The sequence below is a fragment of the Bos grunniens genome, chromosome 3 (assembly GCF_055505025.1).
Source record: "Bos grunniens cultivar Pamir isolate PY7600 chromosome 3, Bosgru_T2T1.0, whole genome shotgun sequence".
In the NCBI taxonomy this organism is placed as follows: Eukaryota; Metazoa; Chordata; class Mammalia; order Artiodactyla; family Bovidae; genus Bos; species Bos grunniens.
This window is the reverse complement of record NC_141167.1, coordinates 105,892,590-105,915,137: the sequence shown is the minus strand read 5'-3', so window position 1 is coordinate 105,915,137 and position 22,548 is coordinate 105,892,590. Positions and strand designations below refer to the sequence as shown.

General features: G+C 54.0%; 1 protein-coding gene across 11 annotated transcripts in view; it reads left to right on the top strand.

Annotated features, from left to right (window-relative positions):
- The window catches only part of KCNN3 (potassium calcium-activated channel subfamily N member 3), a 174,898-nt gene that overhangs the window by 5,357 nt on the left and 146,993 nt on the right, over positions 1-22,548 (top strand). The window contains exon 1 of one of the 11 annotated variants that reach the window (XM_086393026.1): positions 16,680-16,899. The exons of 9 other annotated variants lie outside the window; for them this stretch is intronic. The gene's annotated coding sequence lies outside the window, so the exon portion shown is untranslated. Of the gene's footprint in view, positions 1-16,679; positions 16,900-22,548 lie in introns of those variants that run through there. One more of the 11 variants, XM_086393027.1, reaches the window with a different exon arrangement.

The following is a 22,548-nucleotide window of genomic DNA, read 5'->3' as shown; positions in this document are numbered from 1 at the left end:
CACAGGCAGAGCCCATCCCCTATCCTCTCGTGCCCTGCTCCCACCCTCCCCACCAGCTTCCTGCCTCTCTGCTCTTCCTCTCCCCTGGGGGCCTTGTTGCTGGGGTCACCCAGGCCACGGGTGGAGGCGTGGGTATGCTGGGCTTCCCCGGGCTGCCCTATCTACTCTCATGCGTGGCTTCCTTTCTTCAGGCCGCCTTGTGGGAGGCCAGCCTGAGAAAGGCAGGCTTCTCTGCACATCCTGGGGAGCTTGGTCCTTCCAAGAGAGTGGGGTCCTTTAGGGCCCACTGGTAGCTCTTTGGTGACCTCACAGAGGTCTGCCCCCAGCCTCCAGCTGGAATAATTGAGTGGGTTCACTGGTCCCAGCTCTTCTGTTCTCCTGCCCTCCCTGTCATGGAGGGCTTGTTTGCAGACCAGCAGCTGATGCTGGGTTCTGGGTGAATGAATGGTCTACACCTCCTGCCAGACCCAGGAGCCGCTCTGGGATAGGAGGGTGACTGTGGGGCGATGTCCAGTGTTTGGGAGCAGATGCCGCAGGGTACTCATGTCTGTGGTTTCCAGCATGTTGGGAAGGTAGGAAAAGGTCAGATTCCTCTCCCTGGAGCCTCCCTATGGGACAGGGAGCAGAAGGCAGGAGACTTTTTTTTTTTTAATTATTTATTTGGCTGCGCCGGGTCTTAGTTGCAGCATGTGGGATCCAGTTCCCCGACCAGGGATTGAACCTGTGCCCTCTCCATCGGTAGCACAGAGTCTTAGCCACTGGACCACCAGGGAAGTCCCAGGAGACTCTATAAGCGATTGGCTGGAAGCAGGCACCGGGGAGCCAGCCACCGAGGCCTGAGGCATATGTTTTACGATCACAGGTCACACCCAGTGTCTTGGCCCAAGGAGGTCAAGAGAGACTCTGGGAGTGTGAAAGCCAGCCTGTTCTCCCACCCAGGGTGGTGGTGACGCTATTTATAACCTTGGTGGACAGTCTGCAGACGAGTCAAACGTTTGCAACCCACAGAAGGGACAGCTAACTTTTATATATGCTTCTCCTTTGCATGTCATGACACTATTTATAACTGTCCCGGGGGAAAGACTTCATAACACATCCGGACTTCCTTTCCCCACAGGCAGCGCTCCCTGCTGCTCTGGCCCTGGCATCATCGCTGGGGCATTTATCGGCTGCATGGGCTCATTATAAGCCTGGTGCGTGGCCTTGTATTTCCCTTACTGAGCTTGCAGGAAGGGGGATTTGTGGGGCCAGGGTCCACAAAGATCTGCTCTAAAGCATAGAAGGTAAAGAAAAACAAAATGAAAAGAAATTGGAGTAACCTCTGTTGAAGCTGAGGCCCGGATGGAGATGTAAAATCAGAACTGAGAGCTTTGGCTTTGTTGCAGTTATTTGTAAAGCACATTTGGGGGAGAAAATGAGTATGTGAGAGGGAGAGAGAGGGAGCGAGAAGGAGAGAGAGAGAAGGGGTGGTGAGGGGCGGCTGTGTACTGATTAAATACTGCCTTCCTCAGCTCAGTGGCAGGCGGACCAGCACGTTCATTCATTCGTAGCTGTTTTTCTTCTCATTCTTTCAAAACCCCAAAGGGAGAGAGAGAAAGAAGAAAGCCTCCTAGTCTTCTTTAAATAATGAGGGTGGGGAATTCTAAGACTGCACTGTTCTTAGGAGCTTTGGGGAGGAAAATTCTCATGCCTTTTTTTCTGGTGAGGAAAGTCCGGAGGAGGCTGTTGGGTTTTGGGGTGCCCCTCCTCCCCTGTCATTCTACCCCCAGGAGCTCAGCTGGGATCCAAGAGAGCAAGGATGGAAGGGGGAGCTGGGGGCAGGGACCACCCTGCTTCATCTCTGGGGCTGGCCCTGCAGGGGCCATGAGTGCTGGGTGACAGGAGCAGGGAGGCAGGGAGCATCCGTGCCACACTGGGTCACCTTCCACCGGAGAGTCCTGGAGGTAGGGGGTGGTCGCAGCCCCCTTCGTAGGTGACGTCACGGGGCCAAGCTGACGCTGCTGGTGGGTAGCAGCACTGGATTAAGAACCCAGGGCTGTTAGAGTCCCAAGTTGAGGTCTTTCTGCTTGCCTGCCTGCTGCTGGAGAAATTGCTTATCATTCTTAAGAGACAAACCAAGGTTTATGGGCCTGAGAGCTGTGATGCAAAATGTGGGAATGGGAGGTTTTACCAAGGGGCGAGAAGGGGCTTGGTAGAAGGCGGGTACCAGTGCAGGTACCCAGAGGACACAGTGTGGGCAAGGGGGCAGGGACCCACAGGGCAAGGGGGCGGGGCCCTGGAGGCAGCCTCAGTCCAGGGTGACATGTGGACAGGTCCATGGTCTTTCCTCTGCTGCCTCCTCACTCGGAGGCCTGGTAATACTGCTCTGGGGAGATGCTGGCAAAGCTGAGAGGGCAGAGGGTGTGGGGATTACAGGAAGAATAGGAGTGTATCCTGCTGAGGCCTGGACCGGGTGGGCTCCTGCTGCGGCCCTGCAGAGCTCGCCCTCCACCCTCTGAGAGTCAGCAGGACGCTGCCGAGCAGGGCTCCCTGGCCTCCGGGCCCTCCTCTGTGCCCCCCGTCGCCTTCCTTCGCTCTTCTCCAGCTCTGACTTCAGGGCTCCTCGTTGGGGTGACCCGTGCGGGCTCAGCATCTTGCGTCTCACGAGGGATTTCCATGTTCGTTCCTCAGGATCCCCTCCTCAGCCCTGGGAGTCATTACAGTCTGCAGTAGCTCACAGATGAGCAAACTGAGCTGTGGGGGGTTAAGCGGCTAACTCCTGCTGCCCGTTGAGGAGAGAGGGGTCTAGAATGAAAGCTCAGGTCCCCAGTATCCTACTCACCTCTCTGTTCCAAACCCCACCACAGACCTCTTCTGGGGATTTGAGTGAGGGAAACTTCAAGGGCTTCCCCATCCCTGCTTCTAGAACTTTCTTCTGCCTCTGTGAGTCCCAGTTTCCTACTTCTTATTTAGCTCTCGTCAGCAGCAGTTAGTGTTCAAGGAAGGCCTGTCTCTGCTTTAAAGGAGCCCTGTAGAGGTCCCTCTACCTCTTGCTTCTGGTGTGGCCTTTGTCCAGTCCTGTCACCTCTCTGGGTCTCTGATTTTCCAGCTTAAAAATGAGGGCTGAACTCGGATGCTGAGCTCCTTTCCTGCTCCAAAACTTTCCGATTCCACTGAACATACATTTGTCCCGGCATTATCACCAAGATGCCAAGCCATAGTCTTCCAGCTCCTGTCCTCAAGGGGTGCTGGGCCTGCACCCAGCTGTGATCCACCCAGGCTGGGCTGTGGTTTCTGCCAGTGGTGTTGGGAGTGCTGAGGAAAGAGGCAGTCATTCAAGATGTTGGGGGGCTCCCTGTAGGAGGTGGGATGTCCCCTGAAGGGTTAGACAGACCAAGATGGCAGGGTCGCAGACAGCGGGCCTTTCTGAGAGTGAGAACGTTGGCAGCCAGGGTAGAGGGTGCAGAGTGGGGAGGGGGAAGAGCAGGGGCAGCATGGAGTTATCCCCCATGTGCTGTCCACAGGGGCAGGTAGGGAGGAAAGGAAAATCTGGGATTTAGTATCTAGTTGATAACTATAATTGCCAGGGGCTCGAGTGCAGAATACCCGCAGCTCTTCGTAGAGGTGATACTGATTGGCAGAGGCGGCCTGGCATGGCAGTTGTGGCTGTGGGCTCTGGGCTCGCATCTAGACTCAGCAACCCCCTAGTGGTGGGTCCTCAGGGAGTTTCCTGAACCTGGGGCCGGTTTCGCAGACGTTCAGAGAGAACCATGCCTGCCTATAGCATACATGGAACCCAGGTCAGAGCTGGGCATACACTAAGCCCCGACGTCCATCAGTGGTTGCTTTTGTGAGAGCGGTGTTTAGAAGATGCTCCTGTTATCCCAGAGTCCCCACCACCCCGAGAGCCATGGGGGAGATGGGGACGTGGGGGCACATGTCACCCTCCACACAGGTGGCTGTAGAAAGGGGCTCTGGAAGGGGTGAACACATGTGGAAATGCTGCCTTCTCCTGAAGTCAAACGGCTTCACCTTGCGTCCTGTTTCTGACTGGATCCCTGTGGGTAAGTCTGTAGAAGAGGGAAGCAGGCTGTCCCCTGGAAGGTGGGGCTGCGGCTGTGGCCCGGCTTGGGCTTTTGGAGCCTTCTACCCTCATGGGACCTAGTTACTCTACACTCAGCGTCAGCAGTCTGTGGCCTGGGCACAACTCGATGGGTGTGGACCTGCAAACCGGACAGGTGGAGAGAGATCAAAAATAAGCCCAGGGAGCCAGGCCAGAGGCTGAGAGGCCTGGAGGAAGGTCAGGGGGACACACGATGACCAGGCAGAATGAGGCTGAGAGCATGGGGTGACAGGGAGAGGGCCAGCCAGGAAGCCTTCCTGGGATAGAGCTGGGCAAGAAAAGAAAGGCTTGCCTGATGTGTCTTCAAGGGAACATAGCTTTTTTTCCTTCAACACTTGCAATGGGGTACCTTCTTGAATTCAAAAGGTCATAGGGGCTTGTGAATCAATCTCCCTAAAAAAAGTTCTCTCTACCCTTTCTGCTCTGCATGTGTGCTAAATCACTTCAGTCATGTCTGACTCTTTACGACTATGGACTGTAGCCCCCTAGGGTTCTCTGTCCATGGGATTCTCTAGGCAAGAATACTGGAGTGGGTTGCCATGCCTTCCTCCAGAGGATCTTCCCGAACCAGGGATCAAACCTGCGTCTCTTACGTCTCCTGCATTGGGAGGTGGGTTCTTTACCACTAGCGCCACCTGGGAAGCCCCCTTTCTGCTTTGGCAGGTGGTAACTCTCCCACCCAGGCGTCAAGGAGCAGAAAGAGCAGCTGGGTCGGGGAGGGATGTACCAGGGGATTGGGGCTCGCCCCACATGGAAGCCATTTTTTTTTCAATAGGCCTGGTCGCAAGGTAACCAGAGTTGTATTCTGAGCAGAGCCGTGTTAACACTAAATGAACAACATGCAAATGATGTGTGAAATAATATGCAAATTGGCATCTGTTATTTTTGAGGCAGCGTGTTGGGCATTTTTCTTAAAGGACAGGCATTGTGCTCAGTGTCAAGTGAACAGGAAACTGTCTTATGGGACGCTCCCCAAGTAGCTGAATGGGCTGGTACCTGCCCCTCAGGGTTCATGAGCACCAGACCGGTCAGCCAGCATCTTCAGGAATCATTGGTGTTTAGCTTGAGCTGATACATGGAAAAGCCCAGGAAGCTGGCGGTCTTGGCCAGGGCCCCCTGGCAGACAAGGAAGGGGAGGAGGCAGGTGATCTGGCTGATCGTGGGCAGCTGGGGAGAGACTGAACTGGGGGCTAATGCTGGCCCAGTTCCTTGCTGCTCCCAGTTCCTTGTTGGCCATAAGGTCAGTGACTCAAAGTCTCTGAGCCTCAGTTTCCCCATCTGTAAATGGAGAGAGTGGCGTTCGCCAGCCCAGTGAGAACTAAATGTGATAATGGTTGGGTCAGTGGCCAGCCCAGTGGCTGGCACACCCCGAGCTGCCAACAAATGGCAGTTCTTCCTAGCGCCTCTGCCTGAGTTGGCACCTGCCTGCATCCTCGCAAGGTTCCACCAGCAGGGATTTTTGCACAGCCTTTTCTCCCTTTTAAGAAGATTTCCGATTTTAACAAATTGGGGCTTAGCCATTTTCTTTCTCTTCTGGCTTCCATCGGGGAGGATGTTGGCTTGCTCAGCCGGTCCCCAAATAGCTCCCACAAGTGGGGATGCCCAGAGCCATGGACAGAGGTGATGTCACCTTCCTCCAGGACGAGGGCTTCGGCTGGGCCTGTTGCTGTAGGTTGAGTTACTGCCTGTGGAGGGGCTCAGAGCTGGATGGCATTGACGGGTTGACCCGGAGAGGCCTCCTCTGAGGACAGCCGCTGGCGTATCTGAGCTGGTATGGTACCATAGCTCCCTCAAGGGCCAAGCTCCACGGACCCACCAGGTGTGCCAGCCTGCGTGCCATGGCCCCTGTACAGGCCTCCCACCTCTGTGAGGAAAGGGCAGAGACCATCTTCCTCTTTACAGGACCCCAAGGCCCAGAGAAGTCATGTAACTTGTCCGAGGCCACTCAGCATTGTGAGTGGAATCCAGGAGTTCTGCGGTTTAGTCCCACTGAACTCCTGCTGTATGGCAGGTCCTGTTCTAGTTTCCAGGAGAGCAAAGGTCTATGCCCTTAAGGATGCAAATCAGTTACAGGGGTGACTCCTCAATGAAACGTGTTGCTGTCTGCATTCTCTTTCTAGAAGGGTTCAGACTTTCAACACAGACCTGGATTCAAATCCTGGTCATGTGCTATTGAACTGTGTGACCTTGAGCAGTGGTCTCTTTATCTGGAAAGAGGGGTTATAATTCCTTTTGCTGAGGGTGGAGGTGGAGGATTCAACTTGGCACAGACCTGGCTACCGGGGGCTCTTTTGTCCACACTGCTCCATGGCCAGCTTTGCCATGTTGTTTCTTTTGAGAGTTCAGGGGCCATGGGATTGTAGAAACCCTTTAGAGTTGGGCCCATGACTCCCTACCCTTCCTGCTCTGGGCTGGACTGAGCATTCAGCTCTGTCAAGACGCTCTCCCCTGCTCCTGAGGGGCTAATGATGCTGAGCTGGGTGGGAGGACATTTTGGTACAAGACTGTGTGCCAGCGATGGAGAGATCCCTCAAGAGTGAAATGAAATTGATGTGAGTGGAGAGCAAGTCCAGGATGGAGTTTGAGTCATGAGGGTTTCCTCGAGGGTGGAGGGGACCATCTATAATGCATCTGTTCTCAGCAGCTCAGCAGAATGCCCCGCTCTTACAAAATGGAAACTTCTTTCCCCTTTCATAAAAAAGACTCCAAAGCAGCGCTCTTAGTCAGGAGTGTAAAAAGGAGCAGATGGAGGAGGAGAGGACGATGAACATACATCAGGGCCTACTCATCTGATCCTCACAACAATCCCTGTTTTACAGATGACTGACCCAAGGCCCAGAGAGGTTGGTGACTTGCTCAGGATCTTACAGCCAGGAAGTGGTGGTCTTGGAGCTCGAACCCCAAAGCAGCAAAATGCATGCCTTGTGTGGCAGACATGTTTTTGCAGATCACCTCCTGGCCTGGGGCTCCTTCAAGCCAAAAAGCCGTTCTTGTTCTGTCCTCCCTTGCCCACTGTCACTGTCTCTCCAGCCTCCTCGGAGCCTCAGTGGATGATTTGGGCTCTGGAGGAAGGGGTGGAGGGGAGGAGAGAGAAGGGGAGGATGTCAGCTTGGACACAGGGGTCTATTGAACCTTTAAGAGGCCTAGGCACATTGACAGGGAAGACTGGGCTCTGGGGCTGAGGACAGCCTCTGCGGGCTCTGGAGGGGTCAGCCGAGCAGTCAATAGTCGTGCCTTGGTGTTCTTGTAGCAGCTCTGCAGCTTCCTGGCTGTGCGACCTAGGTGACAAAGTTGACCTCTGTGAACCTCAGTCTTCAGATCTGTGAATAGGGATGATGATGTGGGCCATGAGGAGCCAATGAAATGAGACCCAGTGCCGAACTCATGGTAAAGGGCTGAGGCAATGCCAGCTGGTTTTTATCATTAATTTTCTCATTGTACAACCTGAAAACTCCAAACACAGCCTTAGTCTCCAAAACCCAGAGGACTAGATAGAGTCCCCAGCCTTGTGACCCTTCCTGGCTGGACCTTCTGGCCTGGCCTGGCCAGCAGGCATCTCCCTGGGCCCATTCCATGAACAGTCCAGTGACCCCTGCCCCCCACCCCATCTCCCCCACCGTTGGTCCCGCTCCCAGTTTATCCCAGGACCACCCCAGCCCCAGCGTCACAGGCCCTTGGTCTTTTGTGAGTAACTTGACTCATGAGGGTTGACAGGTGCCAGGCTGGCTCTGGGAGTTCAGCACTTAAGACATGGAGCTCCAGGCTAGTGGGGGAAGCAGATGGTGAGCAAGCCATGACAGGTATGGCGGGAGTTTTGTAGGAGACAAGGCCACACACATTTGAGTCCTCGATTTGACCCATAAAGCTGAGACTGAGTCTCCCATTCCTTCTGCCTGTTCCCCTTCCCTCTCTTCCCGCAGGTCCATCTCACCTCACTTCTCCCATCTTCGCTTGTATCTGGCTCCCAGTCACCCCCTGCCTTCTCTCTGTGGCAGCATAGCCTGGTGTTAGGAGAGCAGGCTTTCACATGACAGATCTGCGTTTGAACTTCCTACTGCCTGTGTGGCTTTGGGCAAGTTGATCCAGTGCTTTGATTCTCTCTCCTTGGAGGTTCAGCTTAACCCTATTTCTGGGGGCAGTTGTGAGGATTCAATGAGGCACCACTGTATGTAAAGCATGTGACATGGATTTTGGTCCTTGCTGAGCATCAGTGAAGACTGTGGGTGAAGAGAAAGGTCCTGGACTAGGAGGGAAAAAACTTAAAACTTGGTTTCTGGGCCTCTGTTTTGTCATCTGGAAAATGGGAGAAGTGAGGTTGATGATAATTTTTCATTTGGCCACTTAAGGGAGGAGGATCATGAGGACCAGATGGAATTAAGGAGTGAAGGGGAAGAAAGCTGTGATGCCCTGAGTGGAGTGGTGCTTGGCTGCTCACGGGTGTGTTTTAGGGGTGGGGGAGGTGTGCTGGGGAGGTTTTATCTGCCTACCGAGGAGTGAAAACCTGCGAAGGCATTGTGGCTAAGTGGATTTTCTCACTATCAGGAGACAGCTGAGAGACAGACCCTTCTGGCTAGCCTCCCTGCCTGCTGCCTCCTCCCTGCAGGCCAGCCCTTGGCATGAGGCCTGTTCGGCTCCTGAACCCTCCTAGCAGCAGGGATTTAATTACTATAATGTAAGTAGCCGTGGCTCAAGGCCTTCTGGCGGTGGGGAAACAGATTTGTCTTCTCACTGGGAGAATAAAAATCGATAGGAAGGAAAGGCAGTGTACCTTTCTCTGGAGTGTGGGGCTGATGGGCGGCTTTCTTGGAGGTGTGGGGAGAGCGGCCTGCACAGCAGTGGGCAGGAGACACAAGGTCCAGTTCAAGGATCTTTGCTTCTGGCTTTTGTCTTCAGTGTGTGACTCATCTGAGCTGCCTCTGTTTCCCCAGTCACATGTCAAGCACCTCCTACGTGCCTTGCACCGCCCTTTAGAAATTTCTAGCCGAGTAGGGAGCCCAGGGAGAAAAATAAATAACTTTATTCATTCAGTAAATAGTTATTGAACACTTTAATAATTGTGCCAGGGTTGTTCTAGGTACCACAGCTATAGTAGAAAGAGGCCAAGGAGATAAAAACCCTGGCCTCTGGAACTGACAATACACTATATGTTAATTATACTTTATGTTAGATGGCAATAAATGATGTGAAGAAAAAGAAAGCTGAGATGGTAGGGCTGGGCGTTCTGAACGACTTGTAATCTTAAATACATTGGACGGTCTCACTGAGAAGGTGACAATTGATGGGAGATCTTTAGAAGGTGAGGGAGAGAGCCCTGGGGGAATAGGAAAGAGCAGTTTGAAGGCACTGGGTCAGCAGTCTGCCTGACATGGTCTGAGCAGCTCTGACCAGTACTAATATAGTACAAGCCACATCTGGAGTTTCAGATTGTCCAGTCGCTATATTAGAGCATGGAAAAAGAGAAAGGTGAAATTAATGCTAATGGTATTTTCTGTTTATCCCAATGTAGTAAGAAGTGTTACCATTTCAATGTGTCATCAATGCAAAAGATGACTGAGATAGTTTAGATTCTGTTCTTCCTGCTAAGTCTCTGAAATCTGGAGTGTGGTGTATCTTACAGCACATTTCAACTGGACATGAAATTTTCACTGGAAATACCTGATCTGTATTCAGAGTTCATAAAATTTACAGTTAGAAAAGTAGACTCACAGACTCAGATTGCAGCGAATATATTTAAAAGTTTTCCAATAAATGAATAGAGTGTCATTTTTAAAATATGTTATTGAAAATGAAATACAGTAAATTCTTCTGCACTCACCACACTGCAGGCTTGCAGTGGACACGTGCCCAGTTGCTGCTGTGTTAGACAGTGTGGGTCTTGTGCAGCGAGGCTGAGCTGGGGAGTGATGGGGACGTGGAAGAAGCTTGAAGGGAGTGAGGCCAGAGAGGAGGCGGGTCTGACTGCAGGGCTTTGCAGGCCATGGTGAGGAGTTTGACTTCCACCCTGGGTTAAATGGGGGCAGATGGAGGGCTTTGAGTGGAGAAGTAACGGACTCTGACTTACATTTAATAGGGTGGCTCTGACTGCAGTGATGGGAACAGATGGCGGGGGGCAAAGGTACCCAGTTAAGCTGCAGTCACAGTCCAGATGAGGGGTGGTGGTGCTTCAGAACCAGGCGGTAGCAGTGAGATGGTGAGAAGTGGTTAACTCCTTGGCATTTTTGGAAGGAAGCCTTTCCTGATGAACTGGATGCAGGGGTATGATAGAGGGGGAGGTGGTGGAGAAAGGGAAGGTCAAGGATGAGGCCAAGATTTTGGCCCAAGACTCAACAGACACAAATTTGAGCCAACTCCAGGAGATGGTGGAGGACAGAGCAGACTTTCATGCTGCAGTCCATGGGGTCGCAAAGAGTCGGACATGACTTTTAGCAACTGAACAGCAATACATAAGGATGGAATTTCCATTAATCAGAATGGAGAAGACTGTGAGAGAAGCAGTTTGGGGGAGAAGATGGGAGGTGGGGATTGGACTTGTTAGATTTGAGATGTATCAGTTTCAATATACTGTGGCTAGCATGGGCCCTGAGGTTGTGGGAGGTCGGAGGCCTGGAGCAGGAAAGTCTTCTGCTGCACCATGACAGATGACTCCCCTCCCATTCCCAGGGGCAGTTTGTGGCACAGCTGCATTTTAAAAACATTCAAATAAATTCTCCATGCCTCCAGCACCATCAATGCTAACTTCCTGAAGGTCACTGGAAGTTGCTAGGGTCTTCTGAGTCAGAGTCGTATTTCAAGGTCACATCTCCCTGCTCCTGGCTGATCCCAGAACAGTGTGATGAATAAAAAAGAGTCATACACGGTCAAGAGCTCTCCCAGCATGCTGGGAAGGCCAATTTTATGGGAAGTTACTAAAACAATACAAGACTCTGAAGCCACGCATTCCTAATTTCCCAGCACTTTAACTCTGCAGGAATGTGGGGGAAGGGATCAACCAGGGGTGGAGAGGAATGACACTCCAGGTCTCTCAGCCAGGGAGGAGGAGGAGGGGCCTGGCCTCTGGGGACCCCCAGCCTCGCGTTCACCAGCCGTGCCGCTGAGTGCCAAGGGCTCTTAGGGACCATGCCAGTGCGGTCACACCTGTTGCGTTTCCAGCTGGGAGGAGAGTTGGGAAAGGGGGCGAGAGTGACTTGCAGGGGCTTCTCCCAATCCTTCTGGTGTCCAGCCCTGCACCTGGGCCTGGAGAGTGAGGGTCCTGGGACCTGTGGACAGAGGCCACTCCATTCTGGCAGCCTAGGCCTGCGGGGCCTGGGTCTTATGACTTGGGTCCAAATCCAGAGACTGACCGTTATTCGGTGAAACTTCAGTGACTCGATCTTTGAGTCCATTAGTGCATCTGTTGAATGGGGATGATGATGCCTGCCTGGGCAGTTTTGTGAAGTGGTGTTAATGAATGACTTTAGTGCTGAGATGTGACACTTAGTAAATATTGACACTTAGTAAATGTTGATTCTCCTCTTCCTTCCAGGGATGTAAGAATTGCCTGTGGAGGGGCCAGCTCTGTGCTTGGAATGGAGGGAGGTGGTGCAGAGGGTCGTGGTGCTGGACTGAGGATGCCCAGTTAGCACTGAGAGTGAGTGAAAGAGAAGGAAGCGCCTGTCTGAATGGGAGAGAGTGAGGACGAGGAGCGGGGCGCCTCCTCCCTCCATGAGGTTGGGACCTCACTCTGTGCCTTTGGCTCGAAGCTGCTGAGTGGGGTGGCTTTGCTCCCCAGAGGAATATTTGGCCACGTCTGCAGACGTTTTTGGTCATCATGACAAGGGGAAGGCTGTTACAGACGTCTCATGGGTAGAGGCCAGGGATGCTGGTAAACATCCTACAACACCCAGGGCAGTCCCCGCAAGAATTACCCGGCCCCAGTGTCAGGAGCAACGGGGCGGGGAACCCCTGCTGCAGATGACTCATTCGCACAGGCTTCTTGTGAGGAGGCATGAGCAAATGGATGAGACTGCTTTATCAGCTGGAGCCTGCCACTCCAGCCCCTCCCTCCCCACACCCTTTTCTCAGGGGCAGCCCTGTGTCGTGCAGGACTCTGGACTGGGACTCGGAAGACCTGAGTTCAAGGCCTGACTCGGTGGCGTGTGTCCTTCTGTTTGGTCTCTGTGTCCTTCGCCCTTGCAAGCCTCACGTATAATCAGGACGGCGGGGGGTGGAGGCGGGTGTCTCCACAACGGGGGGCTGTGGGGTGGACCCCGTGGGAGCCTGTATGGGGAAGGCGCTCCATCAGCTGGGCTGTGCTGGCAAACGAGGGCACCGGGATTGGAACCTTTCCCCATTTGCCTTTCCGTGAGTGGGCCTTGAGGAGAGGGGAGTCCAGGAGCGCCTCTCTGCCCCTACAGGGCCACGTGGCTGTTCCCGCAAGGCCCGCTCCATCTTGCTTCTTGATTTGTGTGTTCCCGAACAGGTGGAGGAATTGGGAAGATGGAATCTGCAGGGAGATGCAGGGTTATTGTCTCTGTGCCGTGTGAGTGGGAGACAGAGCCGCTTGAGTGGCAGATTCCCTGGCAGGGGAGAGTCAGCTGAGTGTGCCAGCCTGGGCATGGCTAGAATCCCTTTGGGGTGAGTGGGCCAGGATCCCCTGGTAGCCCCCTTGGAAGACTGTTCTGAGCTCAAGACTGACCGCAGGGGAAGACAGGCCCTGCTGACCGGGAGGGTCCACATTGATGAGTGGACTCTCTGAGGGTGTTCTGACAGACTTTCCCCGAGGCCCGTTCTGTGCCAAGCATAGGCCCCAGAAATGCTGGGGGACAAAGAGATGGACAGAACGTGCTTGCGGCGGGTGGCTGGATGGCCAGGCTGCCACTACTCTGAGGAGCGGCAGACTGTGACAAGGGCTCTGATGAGCTGGGGCTTTACATTGAGGGCACACCAGGAGCCCCTCACATCTGGGGGTGTCTTAGAGGAAGTGGGGGTGCACGCTTCATACGTAGGGAGGGCTTCATGAGGCAAAAGGGAAAGAGCGTTCCGAGCTGGTGTGGGCAGAGGCCCAAAGTGGGAGAGTGCCCGGTGTTCTCAGCGAGGGACAAAGGAGGTTGGTTTTCCTGGAAGTGCTGGGAAGAGAGCACTGGAGAGGGGCGTGGAAGCTGCCGATGGGGCTCACACACCAGGCCGAGCACCAGGCCGAAGAGGCTGCACTTCTCTCTGAAGACACGGGGAGCCATGGAAGGGGTCTGAGCAGAGAGGGGGCATGATCAAGCCCCAGGAGAGGATGGGTTGTTTCTAAAAGGAGGAAGCTTGAAACTGGGAGGCTGGTTAGAAGGTTATTGCAGTAGTTCTACAGAAGAGGAGGTGAGGGCTTGAACCAGGCTGAAGGCAAAGATGGGGAGGAGGCAGGGCTTTATAGAGGCCGAGGGTGTTCACAGAGTATCCTTAATGTCAGTCGCTCAGTCGTGTCCAACTCTCTGGAACCCCCCAGACTGTAGCCCCCCAGGCTCCTCTGTCCATGGGATTCTCCAGGCAAGAATGCTGGAGTGGGTTGCCATTTCTTCTCCAAGGGATCTTCCCAACCCAGGGATTGAACCCAGGTTGCCCTCCTTGCAGGCAGATTCTTACCGTCTGAGCCACCAGGGCAGCTTCGCATTTCTCCACCCTGGATGTTGTGTGTGAGGGTCACGGTACCGCTCTGCTCAAAACCAGTGCCTTCTTGGAGGATGGGAAGCCGTGAGCCTTGAAGCAGAGTGCCAGTCCCAGGGGGCAGGGTGGCACAATGCCCACACCAGCCACCCTGGCTGGGGGGGCTTTCCTTCTGGAACCCGCAGGGCTCAGCCCTGGCCTCCTGCCAAGCCCAAGGGAGATGGAACACACCCTCTTCCTGCTCGTTTTCAAAGACGGGAGGAATCACGGCAGCGGGCTGCGGCCAGCTCTGCTTGGGCTCACATCACAGCGCGGGTGCTGACAGGCTGTGCTCGTGGGCAAGCTGCCCGGTCTCCCTGAACCTCAGCCCGTGCAAGTGTGAAATGGGGGTCACGGTTCTCAGCCCCCGGGGTGTTGTGAGAGAGGATTAATAACGACGCAGGTGTAAAGTTCTTAGTACATGGCCACGATTTCAATTTACAAGACACGATGACAGACTGTGACGGGGCGGGGAGAGCAGGGCCCTGTGGCCTGTGATGGAGATGGAGTCCTGGGAAGTGGTTGACATGGTGAGTTCTGTCTTGAGGGTGTCGCCTTTGGAGGGTTGGTCCGGGGGCATCCCAAGAGGGTATCCTGCAGGAATTGTGTGATGCTGGGGGTCTTCCAACAGGAACCACCCTTACTAGTTGGCTTGGAATCAGCTTTTCAGAACCTCAGTGTCATTGTAGGTGGTCCCAGTAGGAGGCTCAGGAGCTGGGTCAGCCTGGCCTCAGTCCTCAGCGCCTCCCTCCCAGAGACTGGCTCCACCTCTGCCCAGGGTCCTGCTGGGTCTTGGCCCAGCGCAGGCTCCAGAGAGGAGGAGCCCTGCGTTTGGGATCAGTGATCTGATACCTGCCCCGGCTTTGCCCCTTCCCTGTCAGGGTGATCTGGGCAGGAGTGTGGGCTCTCAGCGTGGGGGGTCAGCATCCTCATCCATGATGTGGGGGTGATTGTGGGAGGATCCATGAACTGAGGTCTGGGGAAACCTTCCGAGGTGCCTGGCTCATTGGAGCTCTCAGCAAACATTTGGTGAACGAATGAAGGCAAGCCTGTGCAGGAGGCAGGAAGGGATGTTGAGGGGTGGCCCTGAGGAGAGGCCAGGGAGTAGGGTGGATATCGAGGGGGTGGGCTCGATCCCAGCTCAACTCCTGGCTTTGCCACTTGCTTCCGGGATGTCTTTCTCATTACTGCCATGTGTGGGTGGTAGGGACAGGAGGTTGGGCTTGGGGGCCACCCTCTGCCCACCTCACCACGTGGCGATGGATCTATAGGGATAAATGGCACCAAGGAAGCATGTAGATTACCCAGGAGCGTGCATTCCTCCTTCAGGAAGCATGGTAGGCAGTTAGGGCAAAGTTGCCCCCAAAGCGTGCTCCCCAAATGCCTTTATTTCCCCAGCTGCGGCAGTGCAGAGAGCAGGCGGCCTTCTGAAGGTGAGTGTTCTTGCTGCCCCGGCTGCAGGTCATGGATTCCTCTTCTGAAATGTGAGCCAGCTCTGTAGACACTGGCTGCAGCCACCTTAGGACAGTGGCGGACCACGGCCTGGGAGGGACTGTGGGAGAGCCATCTGCTCCTGTGCCCACGATGAGGGGGTATGCTGTGTGGAGAATGTAAAAAAATAAGAATAAATAAAACCAACTAGAAGTCATTTTATTACCACCGCGCGTGTGCTCTTAATAAGGTTGGTGATCAGCTCCTCCCCCGCTAGGGCCAGAGGCTGTTCCCCGCTTCCCCCCGCCACCCCCCTGGGACGCCCTGCCTAGTGGTCCTCCAGAAAAGAGCCTCAGAGCTGTGAGTGGCAGGAGAGGAGCTCACGGAGCCCTGGCGAGGAAGCAGAGGTGATCTGGGGAGTAAGGCGTTTATGGTGGCAGTGGCAGCGTGGATTTGGGGCCCAGGAGACCTCGCCAGGAAGTGAGAGGAGAAGCGGGTGGGGAGATGTGGGCAGTGGAGGTGCCCACTGTGAGCTCAGGCTGGGGAGGCATTGTCCAGGCCCTTTGGTTGTGGGCACGGAGAGGATGTGTTCCATCTCCCTCGGGCCCAGCAGGAGGCCAGCGCTGAGCCCCGTGGGCTCCAGAAGGAAAGGCTCCCAGCCAGGGCGGCTGGTGCTAGCTGGTGTGGGTGCTGTGCCATCCCGCTCTGTGGGACTGGCGAGCTGCTGCCCGTCCTCCAAGGAGGGACTGGTCCTTTAACTGGGGAGGGGAGGAGTCGGAGCTGCCCTGGGGGCTGGGGGAGCTGGAGGGGTTTGGAGAAGGCAGGAGACACACTGGGATTCATGGTTCTCCACCTGGCAGAACAAGGATGTGCATGAGAGTCAAAAATGAGCACTTCTAGGGTTTAATGACCATGACTGAACAGGTTTCCTTGCAGGGTTGAGGGAGGGGCCCATGGGGAAGGATGGTGGGAGCATCTCTCCAGACTGCGGAGGCTCAGTGGATGTTCAAGGGGGGAAAGCTTGTTCCTGGGGCTGGCTGAGGCACAGGGTGTATGAGATTGAGGTCTGGCAGGGCTTGGCTGCCTTTCTCCCTGAACCCCTTCTGAGAGATCGGCAAGGCCCCGGTCTGTTTTGGAACCAGATACTTCCGGCCCCTGCTGCATCTGAAGCAGATGTGTGTTCCTCCAGATGGGCCTCTGTGGTCCTGAGTTGGTGGGGCCCCTGCAGTGAGGAGAGCAGAGACCTTTGGGACTTGGGGTCATGAGGGTCCCTCTTTTGGATCTGCTTCCCAAAGCAGGTGCCTCTGGTTCCAGCTGGAGCCTGTTTGGAAGCCGTGAGTGGACTGACGTGTGGCTCTCTGGGGCTTGTGGGGCTGAGCAACCAAGCTAAGCCTAGCCCACAGGCATTTCCCAGAAACTCACGGCACCATCACAGTGTTGCCTGGGTGTTGAGGAGTTGGCAGGAGGTAGTGTAGGCACAGCAAACAGGTGTAATCTGGGTGTTGCCTCTGAACAGTTGGTCCCGGATGCCAGAAGGGCTGTGTTGAGGAGGATCCTGAGGTGCAGTCTGAGCTTGGTGGGAAGAGTCCGGTGATTGATTCATGATGTCTATACCGGGCAAGGAAGGATGACAAGGTGGCAAATGGTAAGGTATTTGCCCTCCCTGGTATGGTGGAAAGACAGCCTATGTTTGATTTTAGGTGAGTAACTTTTACCTCTCTGGGTCCTTCGTCTCTGAAATGGGAGTGAAATGTGGCACTTCCAACCTGACACACGTATTGTGGGGACTGAGTGAGAGAGTGGAGTGCGGGTACTGCATGAAATATAAGACAGCGACGCAGGTGCAGAGTGGGGGTTTTGTTGTTATTGAGTCACCCGGGACTCCCAAATGACCTAATAACAGTAGTGTCTGCAGTCACTGGACCAGAGCACGTCATGGTCTGTGCAAGAGCCGTGGCTGATAGGACAGGTGATCTGTACAGCACCTGGCACCCACGCCTTTCATCCCCTCTGGGTCAAAGTGTCAACAACGTGTTTGCTCATGTGTCCAGTTGGGGGTCACTCATTTCTCTCACTGATCCTCTCCCCAGCTTAAGGTTTAGAGACTGTTTTCATGTTTAGTAAGAAAAGGAGAGAAAAATATCTCTCCCCTTGACTCTCACACTCCATTAAAGATGGCAAAATTGCTTTATAAAGTCTGAAAGCCTGACAAGAGCACATACTAATAACGCAGGAATTATGCAAATCTGTGTAGTCACTTGATTTGCATAATGGAGGGGCTGGAGGAGGGGTGGGGAGGCGAGAGGGTGGGGTGAAGGCACCAGCGAGATCTGTGTGTAGCGGGGGACACCATTCTCTCCTCCTTCCCCAGAGGGTGACTGTTCCTCAGCCTTCCCCTGCTGGCCCTGCGTCTGTCGCTCTCCCGCCTGGCTGCACAGCCGTCCCTCCCCTTCGCAGGGGTGTCACCGAGGCAGGGGCACACCGCCCTGTGCTCCCCTCTCATGTGGAACTGGCTTCATTAAATCTCACAGCAGCCCCTCCGTGTACAGACAGCTTTCCCCGGGAAGTCCCCCGGGTCATTATTTCTCCAAACTGTTCTGTCTCTCAGAGGTCATGGACTTCGTTAAGTGCCGTCTGGAATTGTAACCGCTGCCAAGTGCCTTTTTTTCCGGCTCTCTGGGAAGTGAGGGTGAGGAGGCGTCTGGAGAGGAGAGCTCACCTGGCCTCCTTGTTTTCTGATCATTGCTTGGAAGGGTTTGGTCCCCTGGCTGTCAAGCGGGCTCCATCTTCTGCTTTTCCCTCCGCCCGCCCCGAGCCCTTGCTAATCTTTGACTTCAGCTTTGATGAGGGCTGAGGTTGGGGCTGGGGGAACTGGAGGCCTGGCTCCTGTGGGTGCTGCCTTGGGAAGCCTGGGCAGCTGGGGCTGCCCAGACTGAAAGGGTGTAGGCACCAGCTGCGGAGGTGGAAAGGTGGGAGGGGCCGGGCTGTTGGCTTTTCCAGAAAGCACAGACACTTCCTGTTCTGGGTAAGGGGGATGTTCTGCGTGGTGGCTGCAGGGACCAGCCCTGGTTGAGGAAGGGGCAGGTGTATCTAGCTTTTGAAAAGGCTGAGCAGCCTGTGAAGGCTCCCAAAAAGGCTGGTGTTCAGCTCAGTTCAGCATACTTATTAGGTGTCTAGCTCTGTAGGCCAGGACTTGTGTTAAGTACTAGAACCATGGAGATAAAACAAGTACTTGCAGTTCTTACTGAGCAGATGAAGAAGCAGATCAACCCCTTGTTTTCGGGTCTGAGGACTTCCCAGGTCTCCCCTCACCTACTGGCTCCACGGGGCTCCCACCCTTTCCTGGCTGCGCGTGCCCTGCTCAGCATCCGCCGTCCTGTGTGATACACACACACATGTACACCCTTGCCATTTTCCCCTCTCACCTGGCCATCCTCTTGGGATGCTCTTAGGCCAGGGCTTTGTTCTGGAGAGAGTCTAAGTGGAATTGTCAGCTGAAGAAGAAGCAGAACGTGCTAATCACATTACTCCCTGAGAGGTCCCTCACACACACTCAGCCCGCTCTCTCCAGCCCCGCCTGCCCCTGGTATCTTTGCCGAGGGCTGGGGGATACTCTTGAGCAGGAGAGCAGGACATGGTAGGTAGATCTGAAAGACTTGCTGCAGGAAGTCTGGACTCCGTGTTGGATCACAGGGGTGTGAGCTGGAATCCTGACTCCGTCACCTATAAGCTATATGATAAATTTTTTTGAGTGTCAATTTACCTCATTAAGAAGATGGGGGTTTCTGAACCATTTGGTTCAGAAAGGGAATTGATATTTTTGAGTGTCAATTTCCCTTGTTAAGAAATTAGGGGCTTCTGAACCAACAACATTCTGTTCAGCAATTATTCTTCAATTAAAACATTAATTTAAAATTAAAAAAAAGAAAATGGAGGTAATAGTACCTTCATGGTTCCTAAACTTTGCTGCATTTTGGAGTCACCTGGGGATCTTTGTCGTCGTTTAGTGACTACGTCATATCTAACTCTTGCGACCCCATGGATTGTAGCCCGCCAGGCTCCTCTGTCCATGGGATTTCCCAGGCGAGAATACTGTTTCCTTCTCTAGAGGGTCTTCCTGACCCAGGGATCAAACCTGTGTCTCTGGCATCTCAGGTGGATTTTTGCCACTGACCACCAGGGAAACCCTTGGGGATCTTTAAATAATGCTATATGCTTTGCCGCTCAGTCGTGTCTGACTCTTAGTGACCCCATGGACTGTAGCTCACCATATCTGATTTCCAGCTTTTGACCTTCTGATTTTGTTGGTTTGGGGTGTCACCAACTACTGCTTTTGAAAATCAGTAGTTTCAAAAACTCCCCAGTTGATACTGGGCTGCAAAGTTGGAAACCACTCCTCGTAGAGAGGAGGATTAAAAGAGGTGATGAAAACACATGGGAAAGACTTGATAAATGGAGGTGATTATTTTTTAATTCCATCTCCTGCCTCTTACTCCATTTACCGTGGGATCTAAGGGAGAAGGAGGGTTCTCATTTCTACTCCATACTGAGTCTGCCCTGAGCGCTGGCCCTGCATGGCTGGCAGTGGCCCTTGGTTACTAGAAAAGCCCGTCCCTTCCCCCCGTCACTGTCTCTGCAGCCCTGGGGCAGACCCCTGTCTCCCCCACAGTCTCCAGGCAGTTCGTGATCAGACTAGGATGCCTGAGAGGGGATCCAGAAGGAGCTGGGGGTTGATAGTACCTGACCCGGCCTCCATGAACCTCCCTGGTGACTTAGGGGATGGAAAGGCTGGTCCCCACACAGGCCTCTGGGAGACAGAGGCCCAGGAAGCTGGCACGTGGGACACTTAAATCTGAATGTGGTGGTCTGCTGTGGGTGGGGGTGGGCTCAGGGGAGGGTGTCGGTGGGGACAGGGTCGGGGAGAGGCCTCTTCCTCGATCCCCTGACTCTGCCCCTGGGCACATTTGGAGGCTCAGCAGACCTGAGGTGGAGGCTGTGAAGGAAGACACATTTCCCTGGATTCCTCAGCTATTCTGACAGGAAGTTGTGCATCACCGGGGCTGACAGGAAGGAAATGGCTCTGCTATTTGGAGAGAAATAGAGAATTCTGACTGGGGCTGAGGAAAAAGGTGTTTGCTTGTAGAAGCCGTTTTTGTTCCAATATAGGAACTATTTTCTCCCCTCAGGCAATGGCTCCCTGTTTATTTTCCTCTAAATGACAAAGATTGAGTTTAGCTAATGAGAAGCTGAGACAGGGAAGTGAGAAGGGGTCCTGTGAAATTTCAGGAGGTGGCGAGCCTTCGCAGGACGTGCGCCCTTCTGCTTTTAATCAGCGTTTCTTACCCGGCTTCCTGCTTCGGAGCTGCAAGGCAACGAAGCATTTTGTGATCACACACACACCACTCTCTCCTCCATCCACAAACCGTACCTTGGCACACGGCTTTGATTTCTATTTCTTTTTACCACCCACAAAAAACACAGTGAGTCTTTTAATAGCACACGGCCTTTTGGATCGCTAACCAATCGGTCGCCAAATCTGTCCAAAGTGCGCTCAGAATAGACGCTTTTAATAAAAGAGATTCTCTTTAAGCCAGGGTAAACCTGTGAAATTTGTACATTTCTTTGAGAGCATCTCTACAAATTTTACAATATTGAAATTGCCACCCTGCGACCTTTTGGAAAGTACTAGATAAATTACAAGAGACAAATAGACCAGAAGAAGAAGTACAATTTCCAGCGCCTTGCCTACCAGGTTCCCAGGTGGAGTCTTAGAAATCCCTGGCTCCCTGGGCACCCTTCCCTCTGGCTTGTGGTGGCCTCTGCCTGCCCGCCTCTCTCCCTGCCCACCTGGATGTCCTTGGAGACATTTGCAGCTATTAAGGCAGCTCTGGTATGTGGCTCCCGGCACCTTGTCCCATCTGTGTTTGCCTTTGCGCTCCACCATTCAAAATGCTTCCACTGGCGACCAGAGCCCCCTGAGATGCTCTTTGGGGAGACTAGGGGCTGCTTTGAAAGGCTCAGATGTTCTCCTGGCTGGGTGTGCCCCAGCCACGTGGGAGGTGAGAACCGGGCTGCTGTTCAAGCCTGGCCACCCTCCCTGTGGAGCAGTCTCTGTGTCCGGCTCAGCCCTGGGGTCACCTGAGTGTGGACTGTCCACTCTGTGGATTTCCCTGCCCCTGGTCCCAGGTCAGGTCCCCACTGTCATCTCTCCACATTGGGCACCTTCCTTCCCTACCAGTTGGTGGTGCTCAGGAGATGTAAACCAGGTGTAGTATGCCGTTCATGCTCTGGGTAGGGACAATAGAATTTGGGAGGCAAATGGTTTATCAAGCCACATCACTTAGAGCCCCTGAGGGGTCTTCTGGGGACTCACTGCTCCTTTGGGCTCTGGGATCCATTCCACCTGCAGGGCAGGTACCCAGAGATTTGCAGCCAGGATGGGGGCGGTGCCACACAGCTGGGTCCTGCTGCCAGGGGCTGCTAATTGCATAGTCCTTGACGGCAGTGGCCGTGTGTTGACGTGCTCAGTTCATGGATAAGTGAACTCAGCAACCGGGCAGTTGCTTTGCCATTGCTCTTCAGTGACTTTTGTTCGCATCAGCTGGAAGCATCACTTGGGGCCCCTGGATCTCAGCGGCTGTGTTCCCCACAGAGATACAATCTCACATGACTTTTGGTTGTGGTGAGACCCCACCACCCTCCCACATGGGGAGAAAGGGAGATCAGAGAGAAAGCTGGGGGTTAATGAGTATTCTGAGTGCGGCTGGCCCTTCTGGAAGTTAAGTAGCTTCACAAGGAGCATAAACAAGGCGCTGTCAATGCTGCCCAGGGGTTCACTCACGCCTTAATTTGATAGTTAATTCTGCAAACATTAATGGAGCTTTTCTCACATACTGGGCACTATGCTAGGTGCTGGGGGTCGGGGAGAAACTAGAGGATGAAAAAGACTTGGTTCCCACTCACAGCGCTCACAGCCTGGTAAGCAGATACTTAGTGCACTTAGATTGTCTCCCAGAGAGGCCTGATGTCCAGCAGAGAACACAGAAGAGGCGGTGGCTCAGGAGAGTGGGGCAGTGAGTGGGAGTAGTGAGCGCGCCCTTGGGTCTGGGTTGACGAGGAATGAGACAGGCTGAGAGAGGAAGAGTCACTCCTGGTCCAGGAAGCGTGTGCAAAGGCCCAGAGATGTGAGAGTGCAGAACATTTTGAAGTGTAACTCGAGATTCAGTGTGGCTGGTGTCTCTGGTGTGATGGGACGGAGAGGTAGGCAATGATCAGATAGTCCAGGTGCCTTGCTTAAGGGGTTCATCTCTATCCTAGAGCCTGTGGGGAGCCACAGAAGGGATTTAGGC